This window comes from Zingiber officinale, chromosome 3A (assembly GCF_018446385.1).
Source record: "Zingiber officinale cultivar Zhangliang chromosome 3A, Zo_v1.1, whole genome shotgun sequence".
Classification (NCBI taxonomy): Eukaryota; Viridiplantae; Streptophyta; class Magnoliopsida; order Zingiberales; family Zingiberaceae; genus Zingiber; species Zingiber officinale.
In genome coordinates, this window is record NC_055990.1 from 114568226 (window position 1) to 114591544 (window position 23319).

General features: G+C 39.2%; 1 pseudogene; it reads right to left on the reverse strand.

Moving 5' to 3' along the window:
- Positions 1–481: 481 nt before the first annotated feature.
- Positions 482–7282, reverse strand: LOC122050594 (annotated as a pseudogene).
- Between the last annotated feature and the right edge of the window lie 16037 nt (positions 7283–23319).

Here is a 23319-nt window from a genome sequence, read left to right on the forward strand (position 1 = left end):
TGGATTTCGGGTTATTGTATATGAGTTTAATGTGTAGAACCCTTTAGTTTGATCCGTTATCATCTATTGACTGATAACAAATTGGTTGCCTATATAAGGGGAGGTCCTCAAGGGTTTATGACATCTTTTGAAACATCTCTTCATTCCCCATTAATGAAGAAAATGCGATGTCATCACCCTAAGCCCCTTGGAAGACCTCTCCTCGTTTGCTTCCGCTTGTTCTTCTTCCATAGGGATCAGACGACACTAAAGAACAAAGACCATGACTCTTCAATCTAGTTCTTTGTCACTCTTGTTTATGCTTTGATGTTAATGTCATGCTTTCGTTGAAACAAGATTCATGCTTAATATTTCCTATGTCGAGTTCTTATTTGGTTTCTAGAGATCATGCATATTAGGTTTTACAACTTCCATCAAAACTTGCATGAAATAATACACATCAAGAGGCACAAACCCCCTCTCATGCTTAAGATAACACTAGTAAAATTCTTCCGGTCCAATATAATAATGTGAGAGTTTGAGAATTCATGGCTTCATGTTGTTTTACATGCATATATTGGATAATTCCCTTAGAACATCAAAGTCATTGACTGTAGATATGTTTCATAACTGATTCTCAACCGAAGAGAAATAATTATTGAAGGCAAAGTAAACACTTTCCTACCCTCACAAACAGTAGAATCTAGAGCTGTATCTCATTGTGGGGCCGATGGTGAGGGACGTTTGAGGTGAGTGAGTCACCTTTTGTCATATAGAGTTGCATCTTCAATGAGATTATCGTAAATGAAGTTTCATAACTCAGAACTTGCTAGTTTATGAATCAAACTAAAGGAATGGATAGTCTGTCTATCCAACAACTGGATTAGAAGTGTAGAAGGTTTCCCTGTTATACTTATTAAGTGGAGCATTCAATTCGAACCGCCGAGGAAGGTCCGGATTTGCTAAGAAAATGCGTCCATAAGCCACCAGATCTGCATAACCACTTGAGATGGCATGGTTGTCTTCTTCTCTATCATAACCCCTGACGGCGATAAAAGTTCCCTTGAATGCTTTCCTCATTGGTGGAAGACATCCTGGGCTCCACCATATGACAGTATGCAATCCCATATTTGTTGAGAGCATTAACCATGTACAGTCCGAGAGCTTCAGGATTGGAATCTCTGGCTTCTGAAAAGTTGGTAAAAAGGAGAAAGTCTTATTCCAACTCTGTCAACTCCAATCTCAGCAGCGACAGCTTCGACTACCTCTAAAGCGAAGCGGCAACGATTCTCTAGGCTTCCGCCATACTGGTCTGTGTGATCGTTCACTTGATCCTTCAAGAATTGATCAATTAAGTGGCCATGTGCTCCGTGAATCTCAACTCCATCAAAACCTATGTGGCACAGTGACACGCCCGAGTAAACAAAGCATATTTTTGGAAAAAAAAACAGTCCCAAAATTTGTGCTTGATTCTGATTAAAACTTATAAAATCAATTTTCGGGAATTAAGATGTAAAATTGCCAAGGACAGAACTTTCCAAATAAACTGATGTATAGTTATAAATTTCGTTTCAGAGTTCTGCAGTTCAGTTAATCTAATATAATTCCCTTTTAAGCAAAAGGGATAGATATGCAAGATTATTTCACCATTATTGAAATGAATTGGACACTATCAACATCAAGTCCCAACTATTTCAATTGATTGCATGGATTTTATCCTACTATTAGACTCTAGTCAAAGCTATTAAGTAGCAATATTCAACTTTTAAATCATTTTGTATTGCCTCCCAACACTGAGTTTGCTTGGATTTCTAGCATAAGTCCTTCAATGATGTGAATAAGGAAAGCTCTAAAGCTTTCTCTAGCCTTCATTCTTCAAATTGTAAGTTAACGAACTTATGTCATAACAATCAAAATAATCCTCAATTTAGTCTAACCAATCGAGGAATTCATTTAGATATATCCTACTACTAAAGCTAAGAGTGGCCACTTTATCATATCTAGTGATGCCTCTTTCATCTTCATCTATGATTCTATTAAAAAATAGTCATAATCATTGTCTGAATGATCTAATATTCTATTTATTTTCTTTACCCATATCGCCTGGTTTTCTAATAATTTATTTTAAGAATCTTTCTACAACATCCAAGTGACTTCTTAGGGTTTTAAGTTAGTTTTCCAAGTTCACACCTGATTTCCAATGATCACACCTATTATCTATTTCTCTCAAAGTGGGGTTCAACATGTCATGCTCAGGGTTAACAAAGTAATGATATTTATAAAAAATTGTAAAACTGATAAACTAAGATATGAATAAAGGATTGTGATTTGGTTGTGGTGAGGGAAAAACTAGTATTTTGTGAGAAAACCTATGTAAATTCAAAAGGATCAATTAAATTAAACAAAAATAAATTTTAATTGAGGAATTATGTTACCAAAGTAATGCAAGTGTATTTTGTTGTTGAAGTTTGTTGTGCAAGTGTCTCCATGATGGGCATGATATCGTTCATGCAATAGAAAAGTCTTGGGGTTGTAAATTAGCTATGATCTAAAGTAAGGATCACATAATCAACTGTGTAAAGAGCCAACCAAGGGAAGGCAACAACGCCCCCAGGGCTATGGTGCGATGGTAAGAGGTGGGACGAGCTCCCTAGGTAATAAGGGTTCAAATCTCATCCAAGGTATATTACACTTGAGGAGTTTGAAAAACTTATGACGTTGGGTAATTCGTCAGGAGTCATTTGCGCTTCCTGATTTACTCTGATGGTCGGTGGAAAACTTTCATGGGGTTGGATCGATCACTTCTAGGTTAAATTGTAAGAGCTAGATACGTGGATTAAAAAAAATGGGGGAAGGCAACAATATGTGGTGGCGAGCATAGGAAACAACAAATGGTTGGACTATATGAAACAACAAATGGATAAGGCATAGGCATGCAAAGCCTTTGGTGAAGCCAACTTGGGACTTGTAGGTTGGTTTTTAAGCATCTCAAGCAGTAATGGTGACTAGTGCAGACTATGGCTAAGAGACAAGATGGAAATGATGGCATCTTTGAGGCACAAATAGGAGCTAGTGGTAGTTGCTAGAGTGATTCCTTCATCGCAGATAGGGCTGTAAACGAGCCGAGCTATGCCGAACAGTAAGAGGCTTGAGCTCGGGCTCGACTCGTTATCCTTAAGCTCGAGCTCGACTTGAGTTTGATTCGAGCTTTAATTCTTAAGCTCGAGCTCGGCTCGTAATTAAATTAAATAGCTCAAGTTCAGCTGAAAAAAACTCGTTTAAAAATTAAACAAGCTTAGTTCGAGCTCATTTATTATTATTATTATTATTATTATTATTATTATTATTATTATTATATATATATATATATATATATATATATATATATATATATAAACGAGCCTCTTAAAGAACATGTTCGTGAGCCTCTTAACGAACACGATTGCAAGTGCCTAAATGAATATGTTCGCGAATTCACAAACCAAATACTGTTAAGCTTGAGCTCGGCTCGATAATGTTTGTGAGCTCAAAATCAAGCTTGAGCTTGGCTCGTTAACTTAATCGAACGAACTCGAACGAACTTTTTGTTTTGAGTCGAGACTCGAATAGCTCGCGAGCGACTTGGCTCGTTTACACCCCTAATCGCAGATGATATAGAGCGAAGGAGGTTAGTGGATTGGAAGGAGTGGCTAGGCAGCTACAAATATAAAGGTATCCATGGTGGCTTATAGGGAATTATGCATAAGTTCCCTTTTTTATTTGTTGACAGTAAGGGGAGGAGTTGGATGGGAATGGTGCGATTGACGAAAGTGGCGGTGTATTCATGGGAGGGAAAGGATCGGATTACATAGACTGAATAGGAATTTTAGCTCTAATATCAATTGATGTAGCACGGGGAATAACTTAATTCACGGAAGAGGGAAAAATATTAATAATTGAAGGATGACCTAATACAAGAAATACAAAATACAACTTCGTTACCAAAACAATTTTAGAAAGTCCCAAATAAATCTAAAGCTTTAAAAAATCTAAACAAACTCCCAAATAAATCTAAAGAAACTTTTAATATCTAAATATCCTCCTAAAGAAACCTATCTTACAAAAAAAATCTATAATTTCTAAGCTTTTCTTAGTTTTCAATCCTAAAAGTAGATTCTGTAAAGAGTTCTAATTAATTTGTTTATAAAATATTCTTTTATATTTCCTATATTTGATTATAATCAAGAAAAATCTTTTGATTTATACCTTTTGTAATATAATATTTATCAAAATCTATATATTTTTCTTATTGTTGTAAATGGCGGTCGGCTGTAGGCGGTAGGTGGTGGCGTGGCGGTCAATGACTGCCTACCACCTCGGTCGTCTAGGCGATGCCTAGGCAGTTGAATATTTTTACGTTTTTTATATATAATATTATAAATAATTATTATTCTTTATAATATTTACTTTTAAGTAAATATATTAATTAAAAATTTAATATATATATATATATATATATATATATATATATATATATATATAATCCCAGTCATAGTTAGGAGTTGATTAAAATTATTAACATAAAGTAATTTAATTAAATTCTAACTTACAACTTACCCGTGTATTCTGTTTAAGTTGACTGATGAGTTGGACACATTGTCGGGACCACATGACTAGTTCGGGCACGTCACTGGGTTGAACAACATGTCGAGGCCTATTGTCGGGTCTGGGTGACACCTCCGGGAATGTCGTCGAGCTCGAGCGACGCGTTTGGGCTTGCGCGATGAGTGCGGACGTGTCACAGGGCCCACATGCTTTGTCCGGGCTCGCACGATGCATCAAAACTCATCGTTGGGCCCAAGCCATCCATCCGGATGTGTCGCGGTGGCGAAACAACAGTAGCGGCAACTCCAAGCGCGACGGTGGCGGAAGAAGGTGAGTTACCGCCTAAAGCACCGCCTCAGCCAGAGGCGGTGCGGTTGATGCTCGCCTCCTACTTAGGCGGTCGTCTCGACTGCCATTTAGAACACTGATTTTTTCCATAGTAATTTGATAAATACCCTTTTCCTCATCCTTAATCCCAACTTGTCATATACTTTGAACATTGCAATTCTTATGAGACTTCTTACCTTTAAACTTTATTTTTATCTCCTTTATATCTTTTCACTGCGATCATTTCTACAATCTTGCCAATTTTAGAAATATTTCTTACTTAGACGGATAACTTTTGTTCTCCATACACCAAACCACAACCATCATCTCTCTTTAAATGTGGCACCTTTACCTCATGACGATCAAAAAATTAACCATGTTATATCCTTCACCCTATTTGCCATCGAAGTTTACATGACAACCATATTTACAATATCTAATTCAAAACACTTTCTTGACTCTATCTTGAAAATATTTTATTATTGTACTTAAAATTCTATATATTTTCTAAAACTAGAAACAGAGAAAAAAGGGAAATATATATTAAGAGAAAAAAAAGAAAGAAAACACCTATATAACAATGGCAACCTAGTAGACATCAGTAAACCAGATAACTAAATCAAAGAAGAGCCAAAAACAACCTTGAAACACTCAGATGACTATAACAGCCAAAGATTGAAATGAAGAACACAAAATCTACTGAAGAAAAGGGATTGATGCATCAAAAATAAGTTGGTATTTGACATAACATAAAGGAACATCTTTGGGATTGGACTTTGCAAGTATATAAGCTATAAGTTTTCATTTTTATCATCATGAACATACAAATTATTCTGTCCAAATAGTGAAGGACTTTGCTCTAGTCTGAGGCTTATTAAGCTTGATCAATGAACCATGAATAATAAGATGAACCATGTAATCCTTATGTTTCACATATTGAAAGATCAAAGTTAGCAAAAAAAGAAGATATATGAAATTCTTAGAGCAGCTTGTGGCTCTAAAATATTTGATAATTGTGTTAGCATGGATGGCAAGTTACAAATCAGCAACAGCTTTAGTTTCTTCTTTGGAATAAGAAAATGAAGAACATATAAAAACGTAGGTAGTCTTACCAGCTTCTATGGCATTTCTAGCAGCAAGTCTAAAATCATTGACAACCAAAGGAATTTCTTCTGTCTCCAATCTCCGTGGGACAGAAAAACTCACTTCATCAACGCCATTGGCTCGTAGTTGAGGACTTATGGCTTATTAGTACATGAAATTGGAGCTTGCCCATTGGGCTGAAGATCTGCAAGAGGAGCATCTTGATATATGAATCAATGCTGGACATCCCTATATGGGTGACACTGGCAGTAATCCAGTCTCAACAAGTAATCCTGAGCAGAATGGTTAGAGATACCTACCTCAGCATGATGCAACACAGTATAGATAGAAGGGAAAAAAAGAATCAATTTTAGCTTAGATAAGCCAACTATATCGACTATTTCTTTCATACATCTAGAGTGTGTTTGCTTAAGAACCAACACAAAAGTAGAGTGGTTCCAAACTCGCGATCAGGACTTGCACCTAAACAAAACATACTTTAGCCAAGAGAAGGGAGAAAGGCAGAGGTTTGAGAGAAGTGCCAGTGTTGGAAACCCTTCCAACGTGCCAAATCTGGCAAAAGAAGGTGCCACCCTTTTCGTGAACTGCATCCACAATGGGCGTCCAAGCTTCCACCTGTTCTTTGGTCCAAATACCGGGAGTGTATTCATACCTTACCCAACCAGATTCAATGAGCAAACGCAACAAATCAAAACCCATAAACAGCGATCACAGCAACATCTGAGATAAGTCGGGGAAATAGCCCACCCTACCCTTGTGCAGTGTCGGAAACTCCAGTTGCCTCCGAAATCAAAAGGCCGCCTTTGGATGCCCGCTGAGAATAATACAAGATGGCGTGCGGCTGCGGCACGTTCCCGTACGACCTCTGCCTTGTCAACGGCGCCAGCACAATTCTGCAAGCAGAGCCAGCGCAATTCGTTTCAGATTCAGAAATTGGAACAAAATCAGATTTTTTTTTTTTTTTTGATATCTTGTTTGCCACAAAGAACTGCATTCATGTGATTCGATTCGATGTTAGGAAGGCGCCCGAAAAGAAAAGAAAAAGAAGCTCTGACCTGTGAGAAAGGTCAAACTTGCCGATCTTGTAAACGGTGAGAAGGGGAACCGAATTTGAGGCGAACAAGGATCTCGAGCCCTTCCTTCCACTGGGCTTGTAGTGATCGGCCGATGTGTATTTATCGGGAGTGGCCGGCCGAGAGAAGAAATGCAAATTGGTTACTTTTTCACTTTCGATTAAAAAAGAGAAAGGCGGCTGGCTACGGAATTTAAAGTTTTTTATAAAAGCCATTAATGACAATTAAAAAGCTCAATTTTTTTTAAAAAAATTATGTTTTATTTATATTTTTAATTTTAGAACTTTAAAAAATATAAAAGAAGGTTAATAAAAATTAAATAATAAAATTTCTCCTAATTTTATTCCACTTTTACTTATTTTTTTGTAGTTAGATATTAAATAATAATAAATAATAAAAAAATAAAAAAAAATAATTTTTTTATTAACCTTCTTTTGTATTTTTAAAATTTTTAGTAGAGTTTCAAAAATAAAAATAAAAATATGGATAAATTTAAGAGATTGCATGAGTATTATAATTTAATAGTGGGAGGAGAGAATTGAAGACAAAGATCTTATTCAATAGATGTATCAAATACCCATATTTATAGGATATATGGAGTAATATAGAAATGGGAGAGTACAATGGTATATCAATTAAAAATCAAATTGAATCAATTGTTTATTATAACACTCATCCTTAGATGATTAATAGAGTGGGGTCTATCGTGTGGAGTCATTAGGGTGACAGATTCCATCTTTTATTACCATTGATGGAGAATCAAATGTTTCCTTGTTAACAGACGATCGAACCTGGGTTTTGATTATATCAAAGGGTCCAAAGTTAAGTTGTCTTGTGAACTAACAAGATTGTTTGAGCTTGCAGGAAAGTACTAAGTTATCTTAGGTAAAAGTCCTATTGGATTCTAGACAGGTGGAAAAGTCTAGGGGGAGGTAACTCTAGATCCTAAGGGGCGGTAACCCTAGGTCCTAGGGGGTGGTAACCCTAGGTGATGGAATGTCCTAACTGTGGTTACATAGGTGGAAAATTTTAAGGGGAGGTAACCCTAGGTCCTAGGGGGTGGTAATCCTAGGTTATGGAAAATCCTAGGGGGAGGTAACCGTAGGTCCTAGGGGTGGTAACCCTAGGTTATGGAAAACCCTAGGGGGAGGTAACCCTAGGTCCTAAGGATGGTAACCCTAGGCGGAAAGTTCAGTCGGTCTGAAGAACCAATCTAGCAATAAGTAGCTTCTCCTGAGAGGAGTAGGTGGGGACGCATTCCTAGTGAGAGAACAGTAGACGTCGATTTGACCTAGGGTTTCCGGAGGAAATCCGAAGTCAGAATCAGACAGTTCGAAAGCTGTCAATTATTTATTTACATATTAATTGCTATTTGTATAACTTTATTTTGCAGGAAACTAACAAGTTTTGCAGGGTTGGACTTAGCTTTGATCGGTCGACCGAACTCCAGTACATCAGGATCAGATTTTCAGAGATCAGACCAGATTCGATTGAGGGATTGGCTAACCAAACCTCGGGATCAATCAACTGAATCGAGGATAAGCAGTGACTCAGTCGAGCCGGGTTGATCGGATCAGATGAGGCGAAGATCATCAGTTGATTAGTCGACTAAATGGTGGGATCGGTCGACCGAACGAAGGCGCTATCTGGAGAGGCTGTATCTGGACGGAAGGCTGGGAGAATTCAGCAGGTTCGGTCAACCGAACCTGGGGATCGGTCGACCGATCCGGGTCGAGTCAAATCTTGATCTCGAGATCAGAGGATTTGGATCAGGTTTGAAGAAGCTACAAAAAGGGGTCTCGGCCAGCACTTCAGGCACACCGAAAATCAGACTACTTGCGCTCCTATATGCTGCTCCGAAACACTTTAACAACGCTCAACTACTGCTTCGACAATTAACGACTCTTTTACTCATCCTTATATTGTCAATATACTGTTGGATCGAAAGCGCTAGAGGGGGAGGGGGAGGGGGGATGAATAGCGCTCGTGGCTATTTTGTTCTTTTCGTAAAACTATCGAAGTGAAACACGCAGCGGAAATAAAGAAAATGGAACAACACAATAACACGGTCGTTTACTTGGTTCGGAGCCTGTGGCGACTCCTACTCCAAGGCCCGCGATCGTTGACCGCTTTCGGTGGGCAACAACTATAAGCTCGAAAGATTGTTACAAGATTATTACAATTAGAACTATAAAAGAAAACAATGCCGACAGTAAGAATATCAAAATCTGGAGTTCCGTGTCGTCGGTATGTCGTCACAGCACTTCGGGATGAACTCGTTAGCAGTTGAACGCAGAAGGATCATTTGTAAATTCTTGTTCTAAGCTGCTGCTCGAAGTCTCCTTTTAAACAGTGCTGGAGGCGCCTCCAAGCCTGTCCGAGGCGCCTCCAGGCCGCCGAGTCACACGCGTGGATCAGCTCTGATCTGGTCGCGCCTTATCCCACTGAAGGCGCCTCCAAGCTGCTCCAAGGCGCCTCCAATGCCTGGTCCAAGGCGCCTCCAGTGACCTTCGAGGCGCCTCCAGCGTCCCTGGACAGCTGGCTTCGGCTAGCACCCGAGGCGCCTCCAAGCCCCATGGAGGCGCTTCGGACACTGTTCATCCGAGGTCTAAGTTGCTCCTTTGTTCCTGCCAAATGTGTTAGTCCCAAACACAAACCCTGAAAAACAAAGTTAGCACAGAAACAATATGATAGAAATACTTGACAGTCGTCAGGCTGTCCGGGTCTGACTTTGGATTCCCAACCGGAAACCCTAGGTCGTCCCGACGCCTACTGTTCCCTCTACGGGAAACGCGTCCTCACCTACTCCACTCAGGAGATTTACCTGTTGCTAGTGCGATCCTCCAGATCGACTGGACTTTTGCTCAGCGTTTGAAGCTTCCGGACTTTCTGCTGGACTTCCGCTTCCCGGCTGGTCCAGTCTTTCACCTGGTTCGCGACACCAGGACTTTCCACCTAAGGTTACCCCCTAGGACTTTTGCCTGAAGCTCTCGACCCGCCAAGACTTTCCATGTAGGGTTACCACCCCCTATGACCTAGGGTTACCACCCCCTAGGGTTTTCCACCTGCCTAACCGCAGCTAGGACTTTCCTGAAACACTCAATTAAGTGCATTAGATCACAAAACAACTTAACTTTGAATTCCTTTGCCATTATCAAAACAACGGTCGATCGTCGGATACTTCCCGCACCAACATATACTTTGTTTAGTTTTGTACTTGTAATTGCTTACTTGTAAAGAATTTCTGAGCTATTAGTGATTGCCCAATGTAAGCGATCAACGATCGCGTGCCTTGGAGTAGGAGTCGTCACAGGCTCTGAACCAAGTAAAAGAAATAATGTTAGCGATTGCTTTTGTGTCTTTCTTTGTTTCGCTGCGTTCTTAGCACATTATCGATCCTACAATTAGCATCAGAGTTAGGCCACTCTGAATTGGTGAAACCACCAATCGAGCAAAGGGGGTTCTTTTTGAAAGAAAATTATATATCGCTTTTGTTTTCAAAATATTCTTATGGCTTTCATTTTTTTCTTCTAAAATTATCTTTGAAAAATTCTTTTTCTTCTTTTCACCATTGGTTAGTATTAGCAAAATATCACAGTTACCAAAATTTGTAAAAATATTTTTGTATTAATATTTTATTATTTTTTTCTCAAAATTAGTGAATTGTTATTTTTATTTTTCTCCCGCACTACTAATCTAAGACCAAGTCTTGGAACATTTTTTATTATTTTTTTTGTACAAGATTTTTTTTAATGGCCCATCAAGAAGGCTACAGTACAGCTCGCCCACCTCTTTTCTCCTATGAAGATTTCGGCTACTAGAAGGGTCGAATGGAGTACCACCTCAAGACACAGGTGGAAATGTGGATAATAATCCAGACAGGATTCACATTTCCCGCCGAAGATGGTGTCTTTATCCCCTGTGACAAATGGGGTGCATCAACCCACAAAAAGATTGAAGCCGATGCAAAAGCAACACAAACTCTTCAATGCAGCCTAACCAAAGAAGAGCTAAACCGGGTTGGTCCCTTCAACAGTGCAAAGGAGTTGTGGGAAAAATTGATCGAGCTGCACGAGGGCACTTCTGACATGAAAGTAAGTAAACGAGACTTAATATTAAATAAATTATATAATATAAAAATACAAGAAGGTGAGTCAGCGAGCTAGTTTCATGCTCACATACAAAATCTTCTGAACAGACTCCACGCGATCGGACAGAAAGTGGAGAACAACGACGTAATAAGGTATGCACTAAACGCTTTTTTGAGGAATACATTGCGGGCATCAATGGTAGATGCCTATAAATTATCCAAGGATCTTCGTCAATTAGACTAGATGAACTCTTTTCAGAATTTGAACTTCATGAATAGACTAATGCATGCCTGACCGAGAAAGGTATTGCTTTGATTGCAGGAACAAGTAGAACACGGGAACCAAAAATCAAACGTAGAACCAAACCTGAGCACGAAGATGAATCAGACTCAGAAGAAGATGAAATCACCACCGAACTAGTCAAACTAGTTCGGAAAGCACTTAGGAAGAAAAAGGTAACTCAATCGAACACGATAGCCAAGTCTGGAGTTACCTGCTTCGGCTACAACCAGAAGGGACACTACAAGCCTAAATGTCCAAACCAGAAGCAACGAAGAAGAAAGACGTTGAAAGCAACATGGTTCGAATCCTCGAATGATTTCGAAGAAGAAGATGAGAAAACAAGCTTCCTCACCTTACCGGTACAAGCTCACGTTGCAGAAACCGAGTCCGAGATAGAATTGGAAGCTGAGTCCAAGCGAAGCCACGGATCTGTATCCATTTCCGAAGGGCCAAACAAAATTATAAGTTCTCTATTCGCTAGTACTCAAGTAGAAGATCTAGAAAATTTAATTTCATATTTATTAAGAAATCTAGTCAAATCTAACATCCGAGTCAAATCACTTCAAAAGGAGGTAATAGTCCTTAAAGAAGTGACCAACCCAAGCTCTTTGATTGATCCGGTTCAGACTAGAACTTCAACTCAAGTCTAACAACTTGAGGAAAAAAATTCTAGACTGAAAAGTCAAGTCAAGGAACTAAAGGAAACATTGGAATGGTTTTCCTTGAGCTCCAAGAATCTTGATCTGATTCTTGGAAAACAAAGAGCCGTATACAATCAATCTGGACTTGGATATAAGGCTAACCATAAGTTTAAATAAGCATGGGTCCCAAAGTCTAATTTGATAAATCAAGTTAGACTTGGTCAATATTGGATCCCCAAGGATCAAATCTGTTATCTTGATATGCCTAATCGAGGCTATGATCTAGGGAGAGCTAACAAAAACACTGTCTTTATCATAAAATAGAATTGACTGATGTTTGCTTTACTATTTTTCATTATACATGCTTACATTAGGGTAAATAAGGACTTAGGTTTGATTCACACTTGACTAGTTAAACCCAGAAATTTTAGAAAGGAAATTAAATATTTAATTTCTTTAAAAGGCTTTGTCTAGAAGTGGTTGATGATCCAATACCCAAGAAGGCCTAGTGCCTCGCCACAACCTGGAAGCTAATTATTGAAATAAATATTTAATTGACTAATTGTTAAACCTGTTGGATCGAGAAGCGCTAGAGGAGGGGGGGTAAATAGCACTCGTGGCTTTCACACGTTTCGAATTCATAAATTGTTCGAGTTAAAACAGCGGAAACAGTAAAGAAAAGACAATCACAGAAGGGCACAGGATATTTACTTGGTTCGGAGCCTGTGACGACTCCTACTCCAAGGCCCGCGATCGTTGATCGCTTCTGGTGGGCAATAACTATAATATCGAAAATCTTTTACAAGTAAGTATAATTAACAGTAATAAAAGAATATACCAACTGTTGGAATCCCAAGGTGTTTTGATGTGATCAAACAAGCTAAGTTAGGTCCTGCGTTTGTTTAACCCTTGTGTCTAAGTGTGCAGGAGCTTAGGAACACAGGAAGTCGAGCGGAAGACGCGGCTAGCGAGAAGGACGGCACGGGAGAGAGCCGACGGGCTCGGTGCGTCCGAGGGACGAGGTGACCGCGGAAGAGTACACCGGTGGACGAGAAGAACGTGCGCGGCGTTCGAGGGACGAGAAATCGGGAAGGAAGGCTGCTCGAGGAGAAGGCCGGAACATGGGTTCGGGTGAGCCCTATTCCGGATGGCCGAGATCACCCAAGCTAGTGGAGCCGGAACAGAAGACCCGGACTGAGACGAGCTGAACCGAAGCGGAGCGACTGGACGGAAAAAGTCAACTAGAGTTGACTTTTGGGGTCCGGGGCGCCCGGAACCATCCGGGGCGCCCAGAACCATCCGGGGCGCCCGGACCCCTCCGGGGCACCCGGAACGAGGTTTTTGACCAGATCGAGTCAAACTCGATCTGAACGTTGGGGGATAAAGTTTTATCCCCCCAGGGCGCCCGGAACCCCTTCGGGGCGCCCCGACCAGTGCTATAAATATAGCACTGGTTTGCACAGATCAGAATAACTAACTTGTAATCAATTCCTTCTGTGCTTTCAATTCTGTTCTTTTCATTTGTGCTGTCAACGTTGTAAAGAGGCTACTCCGCCCAGAGGAGAATCAGATAGTGCATTTACATTCCTTGGATTAGCAATCCCCTGATTGTAAACCAAGTAAAACTCTGGTGTCTGCTTTTCTTTACTTAGTCTCTTTTATTTATTTATTTATTACAAGTGTTCATTATATAGTTGAAATCCGAGAAAGGTTCGAGTTTTATTTTGTAGGGTAATTCACCCCTCCCCTCTTGCCATCCTCCAAAGGGACCAACAAGTGGTATCAGAGCCAAGGCGCTTCAGGAGGACTAACCGCCGATCGAAGCAACAAAGATGGCCGGACCAAGTATCGTCCCACCAAAATTCGAGGGGAACTTCGCAGACTGGAGGCGTCGTATGGAGGTATTCCTAAAAACATATTTTGAAATTCGATTTATTATGAAATATGGTTTTGTAGCTCCAATAGATAAAGATGGAAAATAAAAAGAAGAGAGCGATTGGACAAAGAAGGAGTAGAATGAGTCGGTAGCAAACAGCTGTGCGGAACATCACCTGCTGAGCGTGTTACCGCCTCAAGAGGTCAACCGCATCGGAAACTACTTATCTGCTAAAGAACTTTGGGAGAAGTTCTTGGAACTCCACGAAGGCACGTTCGAAGCAAAGCTCGCTAGAAGGGACATCCTCCGCAACAAACTGATGAACATCCGTCTGGAGAAAGGTGAGAAAGTAGTCGGTTTACATGCAAAGGTAAAAGAACTAGTTACTGGTCTCGAAAATCTTGGTGAAACGGTAACAAACAGGGATACTATTCGCTACGTGCTCAATGCGTTTCCAAGAACTCCGGAATGGACATCAATCGTCGATGCTTACTACATTTCAAAAGACCTGGAGGTAAGTACTTTAGAAGAGTTGTTTTCTACCTTTGAATTACACGAAACTAGATATGCAGAGATATCAAAGGACACAACCCAGACTATGGCGCTGAACGCAACCAACAAGGATGAACCCGAGTCAGACTCCGAAGACGATCAAGAAGCGTACATGGTAAGAAACTTTAAAAAGTTTTTTAGATCTAATAAATTTAAAATGCAGAATAAAAAGAATAAAAAAGGTAGAAGAAAGGTACGGTGCTACCAGTGTCAGAAGGAGGGACACCTAAGGGAAGACTGCCCAGAACTCAAGAAGGCTAAAATGAAGACACCCAAGAAACACAACCTAAAAGCAACTTGGGATGACACCTCTTCATCTGAATCAGAAGCTCAAGAATATGCGGGGATTGCACTGATGGCAAGCCACGAAGGACAAAGTACATCAGAACCCAGCATCGATGAAGGGGGAGCGACCTCAGATGGAAGTAGCGAAGCAGGGGGAGATTCAGGCTTCAAGTCTGCTATGGTAAGTGAGGTATGCCTCTTACCCCCTGATGAACTTTACTTTGGTATCAAAGCTATGACTAAATCCATGTATAAATTAGAAAATAAAAATGCCAAATTAGAAAATGAAATTTTAGAAACAAAGAGAATTTTGGCAAAATCATGTCTTATAGAGGATTTTGAAAAATTGAAAATGAAAAACTAAAAGAAGAAATAGAAAGATTGAAAAAATCTAATGGTTCAAATATTTCTACTTTTAGAAATTATGGAGGTTTAAATTGGTATTATAGATTTTATCAAAATCAAATTAGAAATATATCAAAAATCTATATACCTAGGAAATACTTGGTTAATCCTGTAGGTAGGAACCTCTATTGGGTTCCAAAAACCTATTTAATTTAAAATTAAAAATTAGACTTAGCACTTTCAGCAAGGAAATTAAACAACTAATTTCTTTATGAGGCTTTGTCTAAGGAAGTGGTTGTTGCTCCAATAACCAAGAAGGTCTAGTGCCTCGCCACGACCTGGAAGCCAAGTATCGAAATGAAAAGTTTAATTGACTAATTGAAAAAGCATTAATTTAAATTACTTGATGCTTTAAAAGAGTTATTCAATTTGTGTTAGAAAATATTTTATTTTGTTAATTTTTTTTATTATCTTACAAATTTTTATGAAAATTGACTTAGAAATTTTTTTTAAGTTATCTTAGAATTTTTTTTGATAATATTGCCTTATAATTTTTTTAAAAAAAAATTGACTTAGAATTGTTTCTTATGAATATTAACTTAGAATTTTTTTCAATTAATTAGAAAAATTTTTTTTGGGGATGCTGAGATAAGTTTCAAACTTAAAATTTTTTTTATGACTGTTTTATCTGAAAAATATTTTACTTAAATGTTTTTTTTCGAAAGAAAAATTCTAAAGAGTGTCTTTAAATTGAATTTTACTTAGATATTATTAAATATTTTACACTTAAAGCTTTTGTTTGAATTTACCTTAGACTTATTTATAACCTCAATTTTTATGTGATCAAAGGGGGAGAAGTATGTTAAGTCTAGGGGGAGGTACTATAATTTTTCAATTGAAAAATATTTGGACTTATTGAAATATAAATCGTTTTTATTGCATATGGTTACCCTAACTTAACTTGGGTTGCTCACATCAAAAAGGGGGAGATTGTTGGAACCCCAAGGTGTTTTGATGTGATCAAACAAGCTAAGTTAGGTCCTGCGTTTGTTTAACCCTTGTGTCTAAGTGTGCAGGAGCTTAGGAACACAGGAAGTCGAGCGGAAGACGCGGCTAGCGAGAAGGACGACACGGGAGAGAGCCGACGGGCTCGGTGCGTCCGAGGGACGAGGTGACCGCGGAAGAGTACACCGGTGGACGAGAAGAACGTGCGCGGCGTTCGAGGGACGAGAAACCGGGAAGGAAGGCTGCTCGAGGAGAAGGCCAGAACATGGGTTCGGGTGAGCCCTATTCCGGATGGCCGAGATCACCCAAGCTAGTGGAGCCGGAACAGAAGACCCGGACCAAGACGAGCTGAACCGAAGCGGAGCGACCGGACGGAAAAAGTCAACCAGAGTTGACTTTTGGGGTCCGGGGCGCCCGGACCCCTCCGGGGCGCCCGGAACGAGGTTTTTGAACAGATCGAGTCAAACTCGATCTGAACGTTGGGGGATAAAGTTTTATCCCCCCAGGGCGCTCGGAACCCCTTCGGGGCGCCCCGACCAGTGCTATAAATATAGCACTGGTTTGCACAGATCAGAATAACTAACTTGTAATCAATTCCTTCTGTGCTTTCAATTCTGTTCTTTTCATTTGTGTTGTCAACGTTGTAAAGAGGTTACTCCGCTCAGAGGAGAATCAGATAGTGCGTTTACATTCCTTGGATTAGCAATCCCCTGATTGTAAACCAAGTAAAACTCTGGTGTCTGCTTTTCTTTACTTAGTCTCTTTTATTTATTTATTTATTACAAGTGTTCATTATATAGTTAAAATCCGAGAAAGGTTCGAGTTTTATTTTGTAGGGAAATTCACCCCTCCCCTCTTGCCGGCCTCCAAAGGGACCAACACCAACAATAAGTGAAATGTCAGATTTAGAGTTCCGGGTCGTCAACGTCAAGTTCTAGCTTCGTCGAAGCTTCTCGTAAGCAGCTGGATGCAAAACGGTCACTTAAGAATTGATGCCTTAACTTGCTGCTTGAGACCTCCTTTTATACACTGCTGGAGGTGCCTCCAACACCATCCAAGACACCTCCAACAAGCCGAGCCAGCCGTGTGGATCAGAACGGATCTGGTCGCAACTCATCCACTTGAAGGCGCCTTCAAGCCAATCCAAGGCACCTCCAATCTCTGCTCCAAGGCGCCTCCAGCTCCATCCGAGGTGCCTCCAGCACTGCCGCAGAATTCAGCTCCTTTGCACCCGAGGCGCCTCCAAGCTCCATGGAGGCGCCTCGGACACTGTTCATCCGAGGCTTAGCTTATTCCTTTTGTACTTACAATACATGTTAGTCCCAAAACAACAACATACCTTGCAAGATAATGTTAGCACATAAATAACAGTATGAATATAGAGTGTGACAGTCATCGGACTGTTCGGGTCTGACTTCGGATCTCCAACCGGAAACTCTAGGTCGACCCGACGCCTACTGTTCCCTCCAGACCAACTGGACTTTCTGCCTAGGGTTACCACCCCCTAGGGTTTTTCTCCACCTAGGATTACCACCCCCTAGGACCTAAGGTTACCCCCCTTAGGATTTTCCTCCACCTAGGGTTTCCACCCCCTATGACCTAAGGTTACCACCCCTTAGGATTTTCCTCCACCTAAGGTTACCGCCCCCCTAGGACCTAGGGTTACCACCCCTAAGGGTTTCACCTTGTCTAACCGCAGCTAGGACTTTTGCCTAAGAACACTTAGGACTTTCCTGCAATCTCCATCATTCATGTTAGATCATAAATAAGCTTAACTTTGACTCCTTTGTCATTATCAAAACTTAGGTTTGATCGTTGGATGCTTCCTGCACCAACAATCTCCCCCTTTTTGATTATGGCAACTGAAATTCAAAGTTAAGTAAAATAGATGCATAAATGATCTTCAAAGTTTAAGTAAAAAATATAAGCAAGCTTAAGTAAATAAATTTGAATGCGAGCACAGCTTAAGCTAAAACATACTTAAACTTTTAACGACGTACGTAAGACTCCCCCTTAGTAAGAGCTCTTTTTATTTTAAATTCCTTGAATTTTCCTACTCTCCCCCTTTGTCATATATCAAAATAAATAAGGGAGTAAGAAGGAATAGTGATTAATGGCCTTAGCTTGTTTTTAACTTTTCAAAAAAATATTTAGAAAAGATAAAGGCTTTTAACACTTAGCTTTTAGGAGTTAATATTATTGTAGAACTTTTAGCTAAGTGAAACTTTTAGAAATTAAGTTTGAAAAAGTGACTTTAGCTAAGGAAAATTATTTTGACTTCGAAAAATAACTCAGCTAAACTTGAAAGAAATATTGAAAGGCTTAAAAAGCTAGATAAGCTTGTAAAATGCTTAAGTTAAATATGAAAGGCCTTGTTGAAAAGTATTTCGTTAAATTCTTAAAGTTTTTTTGAAAGATATTTTCTTTATTTCGAAAAGCTTTTTAAACAAGATTAAGTTTAAAATTAAAAAGCTTTTTCGAAAAATACTTAGCTTAATTTTAAGAGAATCTAAAAGATATTTAGCTAAATTTTGAAAGAAATTAAAAGATACTTAGTCTAGCAAGTTTTTTTTTAAAGAAGGCTTTAAATAACTTAGTTAAATTTAGAAACCTTGTAAATAATATTTATTAATTTTTTGAAAAAGACTAAATTTTAAAAAGCTTTTGAAAATAAGCTTGTAAAATTGCAACTAAGGCTATTTGCACTTTTAGAAAACTTTGTTAAGTCCCTAAATCCAGGCATGAGTAACTTAAAAATTTTAAGATTAATCCCTTAATCCTCTTGACCGCATGTCTAACCATTTAGCTACTAGCTGATTACCTAGAGGGCAACAACTTTCACTTGGTTAGTCAAGTTAAGTCAATTGATCCAGTTAGATTTGACTAGGTCTGAATAACTTAACTTGATTAATGTAATGTTGGTTTTTAATGCCCAGACTTACTGCGATGCACTGAAATAAGAATTCTGAAGTCTAGGATGTACCCTATGCATCTCACACCATTCTAAGTTCTTCAACCACAAACAAGGTAAGCCTAGTGTGCTTGTGAGATGCTTTGGCTGAATCTAGGGGAACATGATATCTAAGGGTAAGTCCAAATTTAGAAAGTCTAATAAAATTGGGATTTTGAAAATATTATTTTTCCTAAAATTTTGAAAACCAAATTGAGAGTAAAGAAGATCAAATAAGTGCTAATATAGACGAAAGTTCAACTAATCAAACATGTAATCAACCAAAGTACTAAGGAGATGTCCAGATCTAATATACAATGCATGGATGTCTAGGATCAAATACAATGCATAGAAGGATAGAATCAGGCAGAAGGATCATCAGCTGGTGGTGGGGGCTGCTCGGGTGCAGGCTAGCCCTGACGAAGAGAAGAAAAGATGGAGGCTATCTTTGTATGAAGTAAGCGAAGTTCGTCCAGGATAAGTCATCGTGACTGTGCGGACTGAACCTCGAGACGTGTAAGTCGGTCCTCGATCGATAAGGAGGTGGATGGTCGTGTCGAGGTCGACGGCCCTGCCGAAGTAGAGGGTTGTCCATGAATATCCTCGACTGTGAACTCAAGCCAGTCCTCTCCCTCAGCTGGAGCAAAGAAGGCAATGAACTCATCGTCTGCCTCGGGCCCTCTCGGAGCAACTACTGGCTGTGGTCTACCCTTCCAAGCTAGGATCCCCTCAGCGGTGATGTCTATGTGGGCTAATATGAGATTACGCTACCCAAACTCATCATAATGTCCTAAAGGGACAATTGCCCCTAAGTGGTATCAATCCCAAGGGCCGAGAAAATAGATGTCAAAATATGACAATAGGGCATGTGGATCTCAAGGGACGTGACTAAGCTGGATGCATGAACAATGTTATGGAACATATGTAATGCTATATCGATGTCTAAGCGGTGGCATAATACATACAGGAAAAAGGAGTGTGAAGGTCGCATCTTCGGGACATCCCGAGATGTGATCGACAAAATGCAAGCTGTCAGGACTCTGTACATAACATAGTCCTGAACCCTAAGGGAGAGTGACCTGAACTCAGTCAGGAGCTCTGGTCTCTCCTCCCCAAAGAAGTACATGTAGATGGTGTCTAATGTGATGTGAGAATAGGGGTCGCCAAATGGTAAATCCCTAGCCGGGTAACACAAAACGGAACATGCAGATGATCTAAGCTCTAGACTAGTGTGAAGCAAAGTAGGAGTAAACTGGATATCCTGTCCATCAACTCTGGTGGAGTAGGTCAGATCGTCAACCTTCTCTAGGTTGTTGAAGAACTGAGCACATAGGTCCTGATTTACTGTATGACTGCAATAAACCAGTTTACTAAGTTGATAGTGCTCAACCATCTGGATCGTGGGCTGACAAAACTGAGTAAAAAATATCCTATTTAAGAACCTAGGTTTAATAATGGTAAACTTAAGTCTAATGAATTCAACCCTATGTCGTTCTGAGGGGAACCTAGGATCAGTGGAAGGTATGTTAACGGGAGCAGGATCAATAGTTCGACGCTTCCTATTTTTGATCCAATCAACATATATGAACTAAGAAAATGCATAAAATAACATGTAAGAGTATTAGGATGGTTTTAAGGTATACCTAGGAGGCATAGTAGGAAGTTGGAGGAGTTGAAGGGTGGAAATCCGAGTTTAAGGCGCCTTGGATCGTTGAGAATGTTAGAGTGTATACTAAAAGCCTAGCTTTTGTAAACATTTATTTGCTAAAATAAAAGAATCATATTGGTCAATATCTGTATTTATTTATTAAATGTAATTGTTCAATTAATTTATATAGTAGACAACATGAAGTGTGGTGTCACACTTAGAAGATCATGTTGTTAGTTCTTTATAAATTATAAACAGTTGCTCGCGACTAAGATAGAAAGAAACAAACTATCAGTATAGTCGTAGTGTAATTAAGTATTAGTTTATCTTAACTAATAAATTACACTGATACACTTTAAGTGTATTGAGTAGGATCATTTAGGTAAGTTCTTTTTGTACTGACTTAGTAAAAGAACTAAACCTTAGTTATTATGGAAGTGTGTGCTCTTAATCCTAATATAATAACAAGCACATATATTTAATATTTATTTCTTTGATTTATCAAAGGGTGAGGTTTAGCTCGATAAATCAATATGCCCGATAAGTTGGGAAATGATATTACTTATAGTGTGTGTTGTTGATTATAGAAGGAATCTGTGTCCTAGTTATCTAGGTTGAGAATGTCCCCAAGAGGAGCTCATAAGGATTGCCATGTTAAACCCTGCAGGTGGACTTAGTCCGACATGACAATAAAGTTGAGTGGTACTACTCTTGGAGCTAGATATTAATTAAGTGAGTTGTCAGTAATTTACTTAATTAGTGGACATTCATAATCTTAAACACAGGGAGACTAACACACTCATGATATGAAGGAGCCCATAATGTAATTTGGGATTGGTGCGGTAGTGTGGTAATAACTCTTTAGTGGAATGAGTTGTTATCGATGAACTTGAGTTGTGTGTTCAGGGCGAACACGGGATACTCAAGCTCATCGGAAGGCCAAAACCAATTTCTCCTCTAGATCCCTGTCGTAGCCTCATTATAGCCTCAAGTCCATCCAAATGAAAGCCTCTTCTTGGTGTCCAAGAAGGGAGCCGGACCATTGCTTGGTCACCAAGAAGGGAGCCGGACCATTGCTTGGTGACCAAGCAATGGTCGGCCATATCCTCTTGAAGGGGCCGGCCCTATAGCTTGGTGACCAAGCTTGTAGGGGCCGGCCACAATAATTCAAAAAGGGAGGGTTGTTTTGAATTTTTAAAATATTATCTTTGTAGAAAACTATAAGTTTTAATAGAGAGATTTTAATTTTTAAAATTTTCCTAATTTGAATTTGGCCACATGTTTTAATAGAGAGTTTTAAAAGTTTTAAAACTTTCCTTTTTAACCATCCTCATGGTTTAAGAAAAAAGGGAGATAAGTTTTAAAATTAAAATTTTCTATCATCATGTTAAAAAAGGAAATTTTATAAGAGAGTTTTTAAATTTTAAAACATGGTTTTAATTTTTAGAAACTTTCCTTTTTTAACTCCTACTTAAGGAAAGAGAGCTTGTAAAATTTTATAAGAGTTTATCTTGTAAAATTTTATATAAAAAATTTTTTTCCTTTCCTTTTAGTGTGGTGCCCAAGCAAGGGCCGGCCAATAGGATTAAATCAATCCCAATCCTAAACCAAATAGGATTGATCTCAACCATTGATTGATGATTAATTCAATCAATAGGAAGGAAAAGGAAAATAAAAAGGGAAAAGGAAAATTATTAAAATCTTTCCTTATTTGCCTTAGGCAAGTAATATAAAAGAAGGGGTAAGGGGGCTTCATGAGACACAACTCTTATTCTTTTGCTTGGGTGATCTTTTGGTGGCCGGCCCTCTCCCTTCTCTTCTCCCTTTGCTCTCTTTTCTATTAGAGGTGGTGGTGGCCGAATATTGCAAGGAGGAGGACTCTCTAGGGTGGTGTTCATCTTGGAAGATCGTCGCCCACACGACGTCCAAGGCGAGGCGAGGAATACGGCAGAAGATCTTGAGGTCATTAGCATACAAAAAGAAGGTATAATTAGCAATTGTTTTCCGCATCATGCTAGTTTTTCTTTTTGTAAGAATTCTAAATACAAGAGGCAATTAGATCTAGTTTTTCGAAATAGTTTTTCGAATTTGTGTTTTCTTCTTTTTCGAACTTGTGTTTCGATTGTTCCTTTTGGTTGACCTAGAGTTATTTAAGGAAATAAATATTAACTTTCCTTAAAAGGCTTTGCCTAGGCGGTGGTGGTTGCTCCCATATCCAAGAAGGTCATGTGCCTCGCTATGCAGTCCTGGAAGCCAATTTTGGAAATTAATATTTATGGAATTAATAATCTAGGTAGGTTTGAATCAATAGTGTTAAGTTCCGCTTGCGATTCAAATCTAAACCATTAAGAACAGATAAGTTAAATTTGGAATCAATGATGTTAAGTTCCGTCGGCGATTCCTAATTTAACTTCTAAAGAACACAATAGGTTATTTAAAGAAAGGTTCGACACTTGTACAAAAATTTTGTACAGTGGAACCGGTACGTTTTCCTAGGATTAACCAACAATTGGTATCAGAGCTAGGGTTTGCCTCTGTGTATTTTTAGAATTCAAATAGGTTATGCACATGTCATGC